This window comes from Grammomys surdaster, unplaced genomic scaffold (assembly GCF_004785775.1).
Source record: "Grammomys surdaster isolate TR1022 unplaced genomic scaffold, NIH_TR_1.0 335, whole genome shotgun sequence".
NCBI lineage: Eukaryota > Metazoa > Chordata > Mammalia > Rodentia > Muridae > Grammomys > Grammomys surdaster.
In genome coordinates this window covers 2,058,592-2,072,882 of record NW_021604754.1, presented here as the reverse complement: position 1 = coordinate 2,072,882, position 14,291 = coordinate 2,058,592, and the positions used below count along the sequence as shown (strand labels likewise).

At 38.1% G+C, this 14,291-nt stretch overlaps 1 protein-coding gene across 1 annotated transcript in view; it reads right to left on the bottom strand.

The window, feature by feature from the left end:
• Positions 1-13,737, bottom strand: part of Tfec (transcription factor EC) — a 66,625-nt gene extending 52,888 nt beyond the window's left edge. The window contains exon 1 of the mRNA XM_028778436.1: positions 13,557-13,737. The gene's annotated coding sequence lies outside the window, so the exon portion shown is untranslated. The remainder of the gene's footprint in view (positions 1-13,556) is intronic.
• Positions 13,738-14,291: the final 554 nt, after the last annotated feature.

Genomic DNA, 14,291 nt, shown 5'->3' with positions numbered 1-14,291 from the left:
CTCTCTCTCTCTCTCTCTCTCTCTCTCTCTCTCTCTCTCTCTCTCTGTCTATGTCTCTCTGTCTCTGTCTCTATCTCTATCTCTATCTCTATCTCTGTCTCTATCTCTCCTGTCTTCTCACACTGACCTCAACAAAACACACGTGAAGAAAAATAAACATAGAAAGCAAAGCTGAAGACAACTAATAAAGAGCTGAAAATACTACTCTAAGCTTTAATCTTAAAGTCCTAGTAAACTACTGGGGATGTTGGGGGAAGATAGAGTTACAATCAGTTCACCACTTCAGAAGTATGCCTCCAGCCATGACATGGAGACTAAGTTATTAAATGACTGTGCAAGGACCAAAAGCAAACAGCAATTTACTTAGTAACTTAGGAGAGTAGAAGAGAAAGCCCAAGAATGAAAATAGATTTTGTAGTGGTAAAATATAAGCCAAGTGTTTCTCATAATATAGACAAAGTAATGATTAACAGTATGTAGCTCGGGTGAGTTTACACAGGGGAAAGAGAGGATGAATAGTCCCATTTGATTCTGTGATATAAGATTAGAAGAGATGTAGAGAGGAATTATTAAACAAAATGAATTTTGAAGAAAAAAAACACAAATCCAGCATTGACTTAGTGAAATCAGAGCCTGAGGCACTTCTCAGAGGGAGATTGAGAATAGCTGAAGTACAGAGCTAGGTAGAAGACTTGGAAGCTAGGTAGAAGACTGGAAGATATCACTGAGTCATTTTTTAATAAGTTCATCCAGAAGAACAAACATCAGAAGGGCAGAGCATTCAGAATTCTGAGGAGCACCAAGGGGTGGTAGAAACAAAATATATCACAAATGTACCAAGAAATGAGGGCAATGTAAGATCACAAGGTCAAAGTAGGACAGAGTTTAAGGAAGTGTGTTTCACAAAGTCAAATGCCACAGAGAGAAGAAAATGGGTAGAAGATGCTGTTAGCAGACCTGGAAATAAGTGGGTCACTGCAAACTCTCAGGAGCACACTTTGTAGCTATGGACAGAGAATGGCAAGCAGCCTGCAGGGACAGTGAATTGTGAACAAGATCTCATGACTTAGATTTAGACAGGGGGCTGATGCCTCTTTCTCCACAAGCTCCATGGAGGTAATGTAGTTTGAAAGTCCGGATGCATACGAATGCCTTCCAAGTTTCTTTCTATGCACCAGATTGCTGTGTGGTGTAGCATAAGAATGTAGTGATCTGTGAAGTAGACTGCACTCAGTACCAAGCCTTCCTTACTCTTTGCATAAGTGATGCTTTCCAGTGGTTTCCAAAGGACACTTCAAAGGTTCCAGTCATGCTTTAAAGTTGTTTTACTTTTTTATAGTTCATATATGTGTGCTGGGGGATAGGAGACCTGGAATCATAAAGAAGATGGTAAATTTTGCATATTTCAGTCATTTCAGTGGTTCTAGGGTGAGTAGAGGTATGTGTACATATATGTTTTCCTGTGTGCTTATGGAGACACCACAGATGCAGAAGATAATCAGTTATTAAATACAGGCAGAAGACACAAGGGAAAGGGGAGACTGATTAGTTAGCTGGCTGAGAATATGTGTTAGACCAAAGCAAAGATCCAAGTTTCATCAGAAATCCTCTCTTTCTGGGAAATGGAATCTGACATTTCAGATTTCTGAGAGAGGACTGAGAATCTCTTGCTGTATTAGATTATTCCAATACGAGTCTTTGCAAATTCATCTACTCATAATGGTGAGAGAGCTAAGAAGATCTGAACCAGGAGGAGAGAAGTTAAATATAAGAAATCTTCTCAATGAGATGGAAGATGGGCTGAAGTGCCACCAGATGGAAGAAGGCCCAGCTGCCCCTAAAGACCTGTGGAGTAGTAATTGCATATTGTTATAGGACTGCCTTCTATGGTGGCAACATGGGGGCCGCACTGACCATGGATGACCTAGTGCAATAGAAGAAAAAGGCATGGAACTATAATTAGGAAAGACTGAATGTGAAAAAGGGTAAGGGCTAGGCTAAATGGGAAGAAAGTGGGGGATCCAATGATGGAGAGGACTCCATTCGAACAAAGGGAATACACAGAAAGGAAGAGAGCAAAGTACCTACAGGCTGAGCTATGAGGTCTAGCCCAGGGCATTGGAGCCTTTCTGAACACTCATGAACCTCAAAATCAAGACCTCCCTAAACTATACTTACAGACTTCTCACAATACTTGCAAGCATGTGTCTGACTTCTTTGTTATGACTTGTAGAATACTTAGAATGCCAAAGTGGTAGATATTTTATTAACATTAAATACTATCTCTTTCCATGAGCACAGCAAAAACAGTGATCTAGTGCATAGACAATTGGATGTTTCCACCACTGGTAACTTCAGTCTCCTTCAGAGGTTCAGTATATATGAGTGTTCTCTAGCATACAAACTAATTTTTTGAATAGGCAGCTGTAAGGTTATAGTATAAGCCATCAAGTTGCTTTTAATGAGATTCTTTTAAAATATTATCTATTCACAGAGAACTTTTATAGCCATTGATTAATCCCTTTTATGATCTTTGACTTTGTCTCCTATAACTATTATTGTTTTATTGATATTTTTTAATTTTTTATTGGATGTTTTATTTACATTTCATATGTTGTCCCCTTACCCCATCCCCCACCCACCCAGGGACCCCCTATCCCCTCACCCCTCCTCCTTCTTCTCTGTGGATGTAACCTCTATCTACCCCTGCCACTCCCACCTCCCCACCCTCAAAATTCCCACCCCCTGGGGCGTCCAGCCTTCATAAGGTCAAGGTTCTCTTCTTCCACCTATGCCCAGCAGGGCTTTTAATTTGTTAAGGAGCAGAGAAATAAAGATTACACACGTATAAGCAGACTAAGTTTACTTACCTCTGTTCTGGTGCTTACTTCTAAGTACATTCATAGTTTGGTGATAATAGAATAACTCCGTTCATACTGTTTGCTTTTAATCAAATACATGTATTGTCATTCTGTCTACCTTTTCTCATCTGACTATCCCACGCAGCTAGTGAATTGAGAATCCTCACACTATGTCCTACACAATAGGTTAAGAAATAGCAGCATATGATTGAACAAAGTAAGCACCCAAAACATCCCAGACCAATTTCCCTGTTCCCAATCAGGAGCCATCATTGAACGTTTTGCAGCTCAGGTTAAAAAATATCTTCATGAAAATTTCTAATGCTGAGGAGGGAACATTTAGAAATTCATCCTCTTGAGTTATTTTCTGTAACATAAATTTGAGTAGTCTGAAATGTGTAATTGATGTACATTGTCAAGATGATCACTGCAACAGTATGGATAATAATGCTACAGTTCGTTAAGGACATGTGATATTGAGATATACAGCCCAATGTCTCCTGATAGCATTTTTATAGCAAGAAATTTTACATAGCTGTCTCTTTCACTCTAGTAAAAGGCTTTATTGCTAACAACAATTACTCATATTGTAGCTAAAAATCATAAACTTGAAAGAAAAGCCAGTGTAAGCTTCCTTTCCCTTGATCAATCGCAAATTTTAAAAATGCATGATAGATTAAGTGACTGTAATGTAGAGAAAATATGATGTTAGGCTATCTGAAGACATGTGTCATTATTTTAAAGTCTTTGCAAACACTCTGTCCCGAACTTCTATCTAAACTTTCCATTGAATTTAATTTTTTTTTACATATACAAGATAACATCTAAATCCAGAACATTTACAAAACATTTTCATATGAAAAGTAAGAATTTGCGGGGAGTTAAGGGACAGCACATAAATAATTCTTTCTAACAATAACAGGATACTTCAGACTCTCAATGTAAACACATTAGGCTACTCAACCAACATAAACCAGACTTTATAAAAATATGCTTAGAGCAGACAATAACCTCATTATGTCTTCCCCATAAAAATTTAAGACTATAATATAAGCATAAATCATTCTTTCCATTTTTACAGTGTTATTTTTGTCTTGCCCAAGTTTGGAAGTTCGTTGCAAAATCAAGTTTCCAAAGGGACAATATAATTGATACCTAAAATGGCTTCCTTTAAAACCGGTTCAAATAGTAAAGTTCAGCCAAAATTTTCTTCCCTCTTATAAAAACTTCTATTCCGTGTTTTGTTTTCATTTTCTTTCATAAATTCTCTCTAGAAGGACTGTCATTACTGTCAAGGTCAGCTCTGTTTACTATAAAACACTGCTAATTAAATAGGTTTCACTATATCTGAGAAGTCATTTACTGTCATATGTCTATCATTGACCCTTCAGAAAAGTCAACGAAAATGAGGCTTTCTTAGGGTGCTCCAAAGTTAGAATAAAGTTTCAGTATTATTGAACTGTGGTGCATCAGGAGAATGTGATTGTGTTGTAGCCTATAAATACATTGCCAACTCTAACTATTGCTGAGACATCTCAGTCTAGAAAGTCAAATGCTGTAGCGTGTCACTTTCAAACTTCTCTCCCTAGTCCCAGGGAAATAGGTGCAGATTTCAAATAAAGTTATTTAAAGTAGATTCTGGTATACAGCCACCCACGTCCTCCTGAGTCAAATTTATCTGTTAGAATGTCTCCAGTCAATCTGACCACTTCAACCTGACAGGCAAGCCAACCAAATCAGCAATCAGCAGGCCAAAAAATCTGTCAAAACCATTGCCTGAACTGGTGATTACATTTTGACTGACTTGAGCAGTCGAGTTAATCAAAATAGTTAAACCAGGTTTCCCGTGTATACAATCTCAGGATCTGCTGTTTCTGAGATGTGTTCTGTTTATATATTTGAAGAGAGTTTTTATTTCATTGCATTGTTTAGGAATAACATGTCCGAGAAGTTGTGAGCTGCTAGTTTGACAATCGAGGCTCACATCACATTGGAGTGAGTCCACAATATCTACAAATGGAATAAAAGCCCCATGGACAGTCTGCGATCTATGGAAAGAAGGCAAGGGGTAGGAGCTGGAGAACAGAATTTGGGACCACATACATGTCCAGAGAATGACATTTGTTAATTAGGACTTTAATACTTGGGTCTAGACCAAGGCTCATGCTAGCTATACTTCATTAGATGAAACAAACCACCAAGGAGAATCCCGTGGAGGATGTGGGGAAAGCGATGCCACTATCCACAGTTCTGATTTATTCTCAATATGAATAAGATCTTTTCAAAAGGGAGTTAACCATGAAAATGTATGGTTACTGCATTTACAAATGGAGGTAAAAGTGATTCAACTGTTCATTGACAAAGGCCAGTGTGGAAATATATTCCAGTGCTTGCAAAGCTGTGATAGTTTACAAGTCTTAGAATCAATGAGCCAGCCTGTCTCCACATTAAATGACAAACCATGTGGATTCGGACCAGATGTTTTCATCTGGTATGCAAGGACACTTGATGGCACAAAGAATATAATACAACAACATCATTCCCAAATAATTCCCAAGCTTGATCCAATCAAAATCACTTAGTTATAAAAAAATCATTCCCAATATTGGATGAAAGCTTGTGGACTGCAGGAAGATGATCCAGCTCAAGTACACCATAATATTAAAAGCATGCTGTTCAAATAAAGTATTTTATTAAGTAGTGATCTGCATAGCATATGCTGTTTAAATGTAGTCCATTCAATAGTTAATCACGCAATACATTGCCAATATCCTATAATAGCACTAATAAGCAAAATGGCCAGCATTGCAAGATTGCTATTCTGCACAGGCATTAATTGTTAAGCGTTGTATTGGCTTCTTATTTAACAGCCATAAAACTCCCAGTAGATAGATCAGGTTTACAAATGAAGAAGCAGAATTCCATAAATAATACCACCTGCCTGGAATCAAAAAGCTGATTATGACAGAGTCAGTTTGGAAATCTAACCATTCTGCTTGAAAGGCTATGTTCCTTCTAATACATGTTTCTGAGAATGCATAATACACAACAGTAGCTTGCATTTCTGGTTACCCAGCAAAGAAAAAGTTTCTACTTCAAGGTTAGAACTTCCTCAAGAAGCAGATCTCACTCAGAAGGAACTCTCAGTAAACCAGAGAAGCCAGAATGATCTAACACACAGCGAACATGTGCAGAATACTGTTATTGTGCTTTCTAAATTGCCACATTAGCCTCCAAAACAATACATGCTTACCAGATAAAACCCACAGGTTTCAAGGGACTTGTTGCTGTAAATGGTTTTAAAAACTAACTTATTCAGCCAACAAATACAACGTACAAGGCCTTGTCACATGATAAGAAACCCAACATGAACAGGCAGAAAACTAATGGTTACAGTACCAAAATAATTCCATACTGTTTTCATGGGTGATTTTTTTTTCAATCCTCACAGGAGACAGTAATCTCAAACAGCAGTGTGTAAAAATCCTAAAGACTGAAGGAGCAAGAATGAACTGAGCCACTGGGAAGAGCCTGGATTTCGAGCTAAAACTCAACATTGGAGGGTATGATCTAATGTATGGGGTTATCATCTCAGGAGACTTGCCCTGGGTCAGTCCATCTCTCTGTGATGCCTTATCCTCTAGATGGAAATAAAAACAGTGAACTCTTTTAAATGTGCCCTATGGTCTGATTAAAGATTGAAAAGGGCTCTAAAAATCCACAGCACTCCCAGGGAAAATGCTAAATATCATTATCATTATTACACCAAATGCCATAATTTGGTCTCCTCAGATTCCCTTTTTATGTAGATTCCATCAAACTCTGACTTTTGACTTTTCTCCTCTCTGACCAAATCTCCAATGACAAAGCAAAGGGAAATGTTGAGGCAATTAGTGGGAAATGGAAGCAATTAATTCCCTTTTTTTAGTGGAGACCTGGCCTCTGTGAACCAGTTTAACCAAAAATAATCAATGACCTTTCTCTGCCCAAACTGAAGCAAATCTACTTGATATTTGTCCCCGGTTATCCATCTACTGCTTCGACATTAATGAGTCTCTTCACTTTGCCCCTTTCCTTCATGAAATGCAGACATCTTTTCTTGTCCCTTGTTACCTCTGCATCTGCTATTTTTGCAAATTGAATACAGTTAGAGGCCTCGTTATCCTTGTGTGAGACTTGGAAACACTGTTAGGATGGCATTGATTCTGATGGGCCTTTCCCCCATATACTGAACTGTTTCCCCTCTCCTGCTATGAAGATGAGGGCTTGTCTCCAACAAATGAAGAGTTTAAGTACTACTTAGACCCAGATCCATTCCAATCCCAGTACACTGCTCACCATTGTCAGAAAGTCAACTAGTCTTCAAATCATCATTTTCCCTTTAGAGAAATAGTAGTAGCACCACTTGCCTCTAGAGTATTGTCAGATTAAAATGTGACAGAGCTTGGGGAGCCTTTAGTACACAAAAAGCACATAATTAATACATAATCAAGGATTCCTATTATCACCTAAAAAGAAAACAACTATGAGAAAGATGAGGAATAAAAAGAGGTAGCAGAGGAGAGAGGGGGAGAGATGAAGGCATGATGAGAATGATGAGGAGAGGAGACAGGAGGGGAGGCCAGAAAAGGTGGGAAACGGGGAGAGAGATTTCACCAAATATAACTTATTTAGGCATGTGTTAAAATTGATCAAAGAGGATTTCTACTCAGGCAGGAGTGGTTAGTATTCTGCCACTCTCTTTGGTTTCTTGCTAAAAGAGTTAATATCAACTTACCTACTTATTTTTACAAAGTATCTCCTTTTCTTAAAAAATTGTGGATAGTTGTAAGTATGACTTTTGTTGTTGTGATGATTTTTTTCATCTTTATACACATCTACAAGAGCATTGTCATACATCTCATTGTCGGTGTTTACTGGGATGGAGACATGTCAGTACAGCCAGCAGAATGTAAATGAATTGGCAATACATTTTGGAGAACAGGGGAACATGGAATATCTTATGTAGAAAAGGCAAATTGACGGTTCCTTCCCAAAACGTGCATGGCTCCCTCATTCTCTCCTTCACTGTGTTCTAAAAGTTCTATCTCAAAGCAGAGTTCCCTAAAAGGAGAACTACTTTCCTAGGAGACAGTATGCAGAGCTTAGATATGAGGCAGTAGCTCACTCTCAGATTCCATGCTATGAAAACCTGTCAGACATGTGGAATTGAGACTTCATAGGGAGACAGGGAAAGGACCTCCTTTCATGCTCAGATGTAGATTTCCTGTCTCAGAGCTCTTTTTGTCCAACCCAAGTTTAACCTCTTAAGAAATCCATAGCTATTTTCGGGTACCAGAGTGGACTTTAAGATCCAAGAGATTCCTTATTGTTTGCCCTCATACCAGGGCCCTGACCTTCACTCCCCACATTGGGCATTAATTCTTACAGTTTACACAAACAGAAAGACTAGTCAAAGTCACATGGAAAGTGAGTAACACACTAAAACTGCTCATTTGACTTCCTATTTCCCTGTGTGTTCCACCAGCTCCACACCAGGCAACCACAGAGAAATCACTGAATCATGTGTTTGCTTGAACATCTTGCTTGAGAGCTGATGTCTGTCAACACAGAAATGACTCGTTCTGCACTGGGAAATGTCACTGCTTAACACTACCTAGCCTCTCTTATGAGGTGGGGTCTCTCATATTCTCAGCAATGTGCTTTCTGAGACATATTTGCAAAACATGGCCTAGAGATATGTCAACATAGCTTTTTTAAAAAAAATTATTCAATATATTCTGATCATGGTTTCCCCTCCCTTTACTCCTCCAAGATCCTACCCACTTTTTCACTTACCCACTCACCAAACTCCATGCTCTTTCTTTCTCTCTTTCTTCAGAGAACAAACTAACAAGTAAAAACATTGTAGAATTTAAAAAAGGAAAAGAAACACAAGAAACACACACACATAAAAACACAAAATCAGAAACTATAACATACAAGCAAAACACCAGTAAGACAAAAATCAAAACAAAATAAAACTTACCCAAACAAAATAAAGCAATATGAGACAAAATGTCTACAAAAATACTATTGTGTAGACTATATGCTGTTTGGGCAGAGTCTACACTTGATATGCCCAGTGAGAGTTGATTTGAAAGAACTAGTTTTCCCATTGCAAACAGATGTCAGTTAGACAGACCTTCTTGTTGGAGATGAGAAATCATGTCTACCTCTCTGTCTCAGATCTGGGGCTTCAAATGGGTTAAAGCAGACTTAGGAGAATTTTATAAACAAAAATACCCAGCTAACCATTCCAGTCTTTTATCTTCTAACCTTTCTACACGGCTAGAGCCAAAGAGCTTAAGGAAATACTGATGCTGATGTATCAGATCAAGTACTTCTTCCGTCATAATCCTCCAAGTCTTAAGATAAACAGAGCTTTTCAAGGTCTGACTCCCCCTTATCTCACCACACCTCCTTCTTGCTATTTCTCACAGTGACCCCAAGCTCTAAAGGAAACTAGTGTGCTCTGTTTTGCACATGCTAAACATTTGCTTTAAGTCTTTTCTTCCACAGTTTACCTATCGAGAGAATAGGAAATTTTTTTCAAGGTACCCTTCATCCTTCACCTTTCAGTGATCCTCCCACAGCCCCATATTCACAGGGAGTTCATGTACACTTTCAATATAGCAATTCTCTCTTTATGTAATTATGGAAACACCTAAATTGCTCATTGGCAGATACCACCACCATTCTTAGCTTAGCTTAACTGGCATGGTCTCCAGCTTCTTCAGAGGACGGTGTCATTGGTGAACACATTGTGTGTGCCCATTGGCTAGCTTTCTGTCTGTTCAGTTTAAGAGGAGATATGTTCCAGACTTCCCAAACATTTCATAAGGAAGTTTGGCAAGAAATTCTCAAAAGCTCATAAGCTATGGTTATTTTCAGTTAAAAAGAAGAAAGATTGAATAGGGCAGGAAGAAAGACTCTGGTACTTTAAATTTTGAAAATACTGAGGAAAATGTAAAAAGTTTGTATGAGCTTGGTAGAAAAAATACAAAAGATTTATAATGGTGTGTGAGGTTTTGATAGAGAGGACAAATCACAGTTTGCCAGAAAATTGCCTGCAAGTTATAATTGTAAAGGAGAGAAAGTAGTTTTTCAAATTAGAGAGAAGCATCTGAGAGGACATAGAGGGGTCAGATGCCTGCTCACTACAAGTTATTAAGGAGAAACATCAAGTTTAAAATCTGGTAGTTAAAATGCTGCCTGCCAGCTGTTGACAAGACATGGTCCAGTGTGTCAAAACACATTTGCATCTGCAGAACCTCTAAGGGAAGAGATGAGGAGAATACTACCACCTGACCGTTCACATCATCAGCATCGCAGGTCCTGACCTAGACCTTTGTGCAAAAACACTCAATATGGAATTATGTAGAAGACCTTATTTGGGTCTATGCACTATGAAAACCAAATATTTATCCACATGCACACTGTCTTCTAAGCATTGGAAGCATGTTTGTGTAAGAAAGAAATACAGGAGGGAGTGAAAGGCAGGGTAGACGTGTCTGGTCCAATGGAAGTAGGTAGGACATAAACATAATGTCTCTGTTAGGCAAACTAAAGAACATTTCAATAAACACAAGAGATGATTTAAAAAAAACCAAACCCCTTCAAGGTAACCCAGAAGTAGACATGAGTGCATGGGATCCTCTCAGAAGTCCACCTCGAGCATCTTCAATGCTTTTCATTACCGGACTTCTAACTTTTACATTAAATTCCCACCTCTTCTTTTAAACTTAAAAGGTGCAGTCTAATGTGTCTGGGGTTACAGGGTTCAGTCTGCTGTTTTCTCTCGGAGTAATTTTTTTTTAAATCAGTTATAAGGTCTTTCTCTCCAAGATTTTTTTTTAACCTGTGGACAGGGACTCACTATTCTCCCATGTTGACCTGGAATCTGAGCTCATGATTTTCCCACCTCTATCTCCCACGTGCAGGGAGCACAAGCATTCACCAGCAACCAGTCTATCTTTAACATTGGTCTCTTGAGGAAATTGCACAACACCCTTTCACCTTTCCAGTACTTGCCTTTCTCTATTTTCTTAATTTATAATACAAATGACCTCTACTCTTAGACTTCTCTTGTTTTAGTTTGAAATGGTCAGGGCTTTCCATGCCCCAAAAGAATCCAATTTTACTGAATCATAGCTATCAACTGCTCGTCCAATTTGGAGGAGGAGAGGACAGGCAAATGCTGAGATATATCAGAACACCTACAACCCATCTTCACAGAATCCTGGATTGAAACTAGCAACTATCAAAGAAACACTTTGGAGAATGTTCACTGTCCAGTATTGTCTCTGTTTTCTCCTATGAGTCCACCCTTCCTCTGTCTTCATTGTTTTTGTGCTTTTTTGTGCCTCTGTCATCCCACTGCTTTATGTCTTAAATTCCTCTGCTAGATTATACTACATTTAAAAGTGGAGTACCAGTGGATTTTGCTATATAGAGTAGCATGAGTTGTTGCCAAGCAGGTGTTCCTATCAACGTGACCTTTGCAAGCAACAGGATGATGAATGAAATTTTGTAAACTTGGCCCTTTTCTGAATCTGCCAAAAACTACATGTCTTTTTCTGGTGTTTTCTTGATTGTTTTTAACTGTAAGAGTTGATTTCCTGGGGAAATCTGCAATGGTGAGCTGACTTAGGATAGTTTTAGTTGTACACCGATGGACAAAGGATGAAATTAAAGGATTTGCACAGGTCTTTCATCATTATCCACATGACTCTGTTTGGAGCAACTTTCATCTGTGTATTCAGCCATTGTGGAAGAACACTTTGTTCTTTGAGTTTTCACTTTCTGACTATTCAAGCCACTGCTTTATTACTATTTATTGTTGTTGTTGTTGTTATTATTACTATTATTATTTTACAGTCCAGCAGTTGCCCCCCTTCTGGTCTGCCCTTCCACAGTTCCTCATCTCATTCCTCCTCTTCCCTATCTCCAAGGAGACTTCACCCCATTGATAGTCCTCCCCACTCCCTAGGGCCTCAAGTCTCTCAAGGGTAAGGCCAGGAAGTCCTCTGCTGTATATGTGTTGGGGTCCTCAGACCAGCTCCTGTATGCTGCTTGTTTGGTGGCTCAGTGTCTGATAGATCTCAGGGCTCCCTGTTAGTTGAAACTGCTGGTCTTTCTATGGGATCGCTCTCCTCCTCAGCTTCTTCCAGCTTTTACCTTATTCTACCACAGGAGTTCCCAACTTCAGTCCAGTTGTTGGGTGTAAAGTATCTAAGTCTGTCACAGTCAGCTGTCAAGCCACTGTTTTTAGAAATGATTTTCTACTTCCACCATGCAAATCACTACAATTCCTGAAAAGTATGCTTGCTTTAATTTGGCATTATATACAAGCATCTTGCAAAGTCTCTTGTCTAGTTAGAATTTAAACCTTCATGTCTAAGAAATGAAGTTGAGTTAACATCTAAGAAACTTGTTTTGCTTTTGACATCAATTCCAAGTTTCAGTTCAGCAAAATCTACCCATCTGCTACAGTATTGTACTGCTTCACAAAGAAAGCAAAGAGGAGAAAGTAATGAAACCTGTGAAACAATGTGAAGATATGTATTCCACTGAGCTCATAGCTTTAAAAGTTTCTTTAAAAACTCAACTGTAAACCTCAGGTTTGATCTATTTAAGGTTGCTTCCACCAAATATCGGAAACATTTCATTGAAAAGCTGCTTGAAAGTGTCTAGCCACAATCAGCCTGATGTAAGATCCAAGTGAAGCACTCTTCTCACATGATCTTGCTGAACTCTCCACTCTGTTTTAGCTTGCTTTGTTGACATAGCCTTTGAACGGGGAAAAATTGTCAAGTGCATTGAAAACGATTTATCACTTAATGAGGCTTCTAGCAAATAAATTACCAAAGAACTGCTCAAGCAAAATTAAATATTACCTAAGGTTCATTATTGTTTTCAAAATGCCTATTCTTAATGAAGTGAGATAGTGTTGATAATATAGAATAACAACAGAAACAAATCTATGAGCATATACACATATAACACTTCTATATTTCAATTTGGGCACATATAGAGAAATAGCCTTGGCTCTAAATGTTAGGAACTTGTTTGAGTTTAAAATTATTACTTAAAAAGTTACTGGTTCAGTATACTTAAAATCTCCTAAACAAAATAATTAAATGTATAAAAGTACAAAAAGAATTGCATAGCCCAACCTTGGGAAATGAACACGTGCTAAAATGCTGTCTGGGATGATTATCTGCTAAGAACAAAACTTATATATTCTTACCTTTAAAAACCAATAAAACAGTCATAGTTAGAATGTAAATAGAAATTAACATTTACTCATAAAGTAGCATATGATGCAATAAAATGTTAAATTATATTCCAATTTAGTAAATATCTGAAAATATTAAAATAGAAGGATAAATTCCCAAGGTTATCATGAACTAAAACAGTGATTTCTATATTCTTATTAAAATAGAAATTAATAGCATTCGAGTTATATCTCACCCACATTATGGCAAATCATAGGTTGGCTGCTCTAAGATCCTGATACCTGGTTATCATGCAAGATGAAATCATAATTAAAAGAGAGCTATGCAAATCATCAAAGCAAAACAGGTATTGATTGAACTTGTCTTCATATTTGTTTAAAGCATAGAAAATTAACCTTCCGGATTGGTTACCTACCAGCACTGATTGGGTTCTAGCTGTGTCATCACGGCTACAAACAGCTCCAAATTACAGTCCCTCGTCCCACAGCATAAGCACAAAAGTCAAGGGTCTGTTCACGAGGAATGAATGGTTTGAACGGCTTGGAATCCACTTAGTTGAGGAAGGAGAAAAGAGAAGTCACCCATTAGGGCATTTCCTGAACTCTGGTTGGAATTTCAGTTAAGGAAGAAGAAATGACACAGCAGTTTCAAGTTAAGGCGACTTCCTTTCTTTATCAGAAATATGCTACTAATTTGAGAAACAGCATTCCAGCAAAACTACTCCACAGTGGTGTGGCTACAGTAAAAATTCTCTCACTGATGCCACTGTTGCCCCATAATAAACATTTTTCCCCAGAATTTACAATGGCAGTCTGTGGTGAATAGCTCAGTGGACTAAGACCCCACAGTTATTGCAACACATTCTGCTTTACAAGTAAGTTTCTTCAGAACACTGACCTTGCCCACTTTTCAGTTAGGAATTACACGTTGACTTAGAATAGTTACTGTTTGAGTTTTTGCTCTAAGACTATTTCCTGAATTTTTATAATGCAAATATCCTTACTTCTCTATTTGCTCTCACAGACTTCATGATAACTTCAACCTTGACCAAGAATAATTGATCTTACCAAGTAGATTAGAACATAAAAATAAAATTGAACTTTTGATGTATATGTGTATGTGTTTGTGTGTGTAAATATATATAGTATAT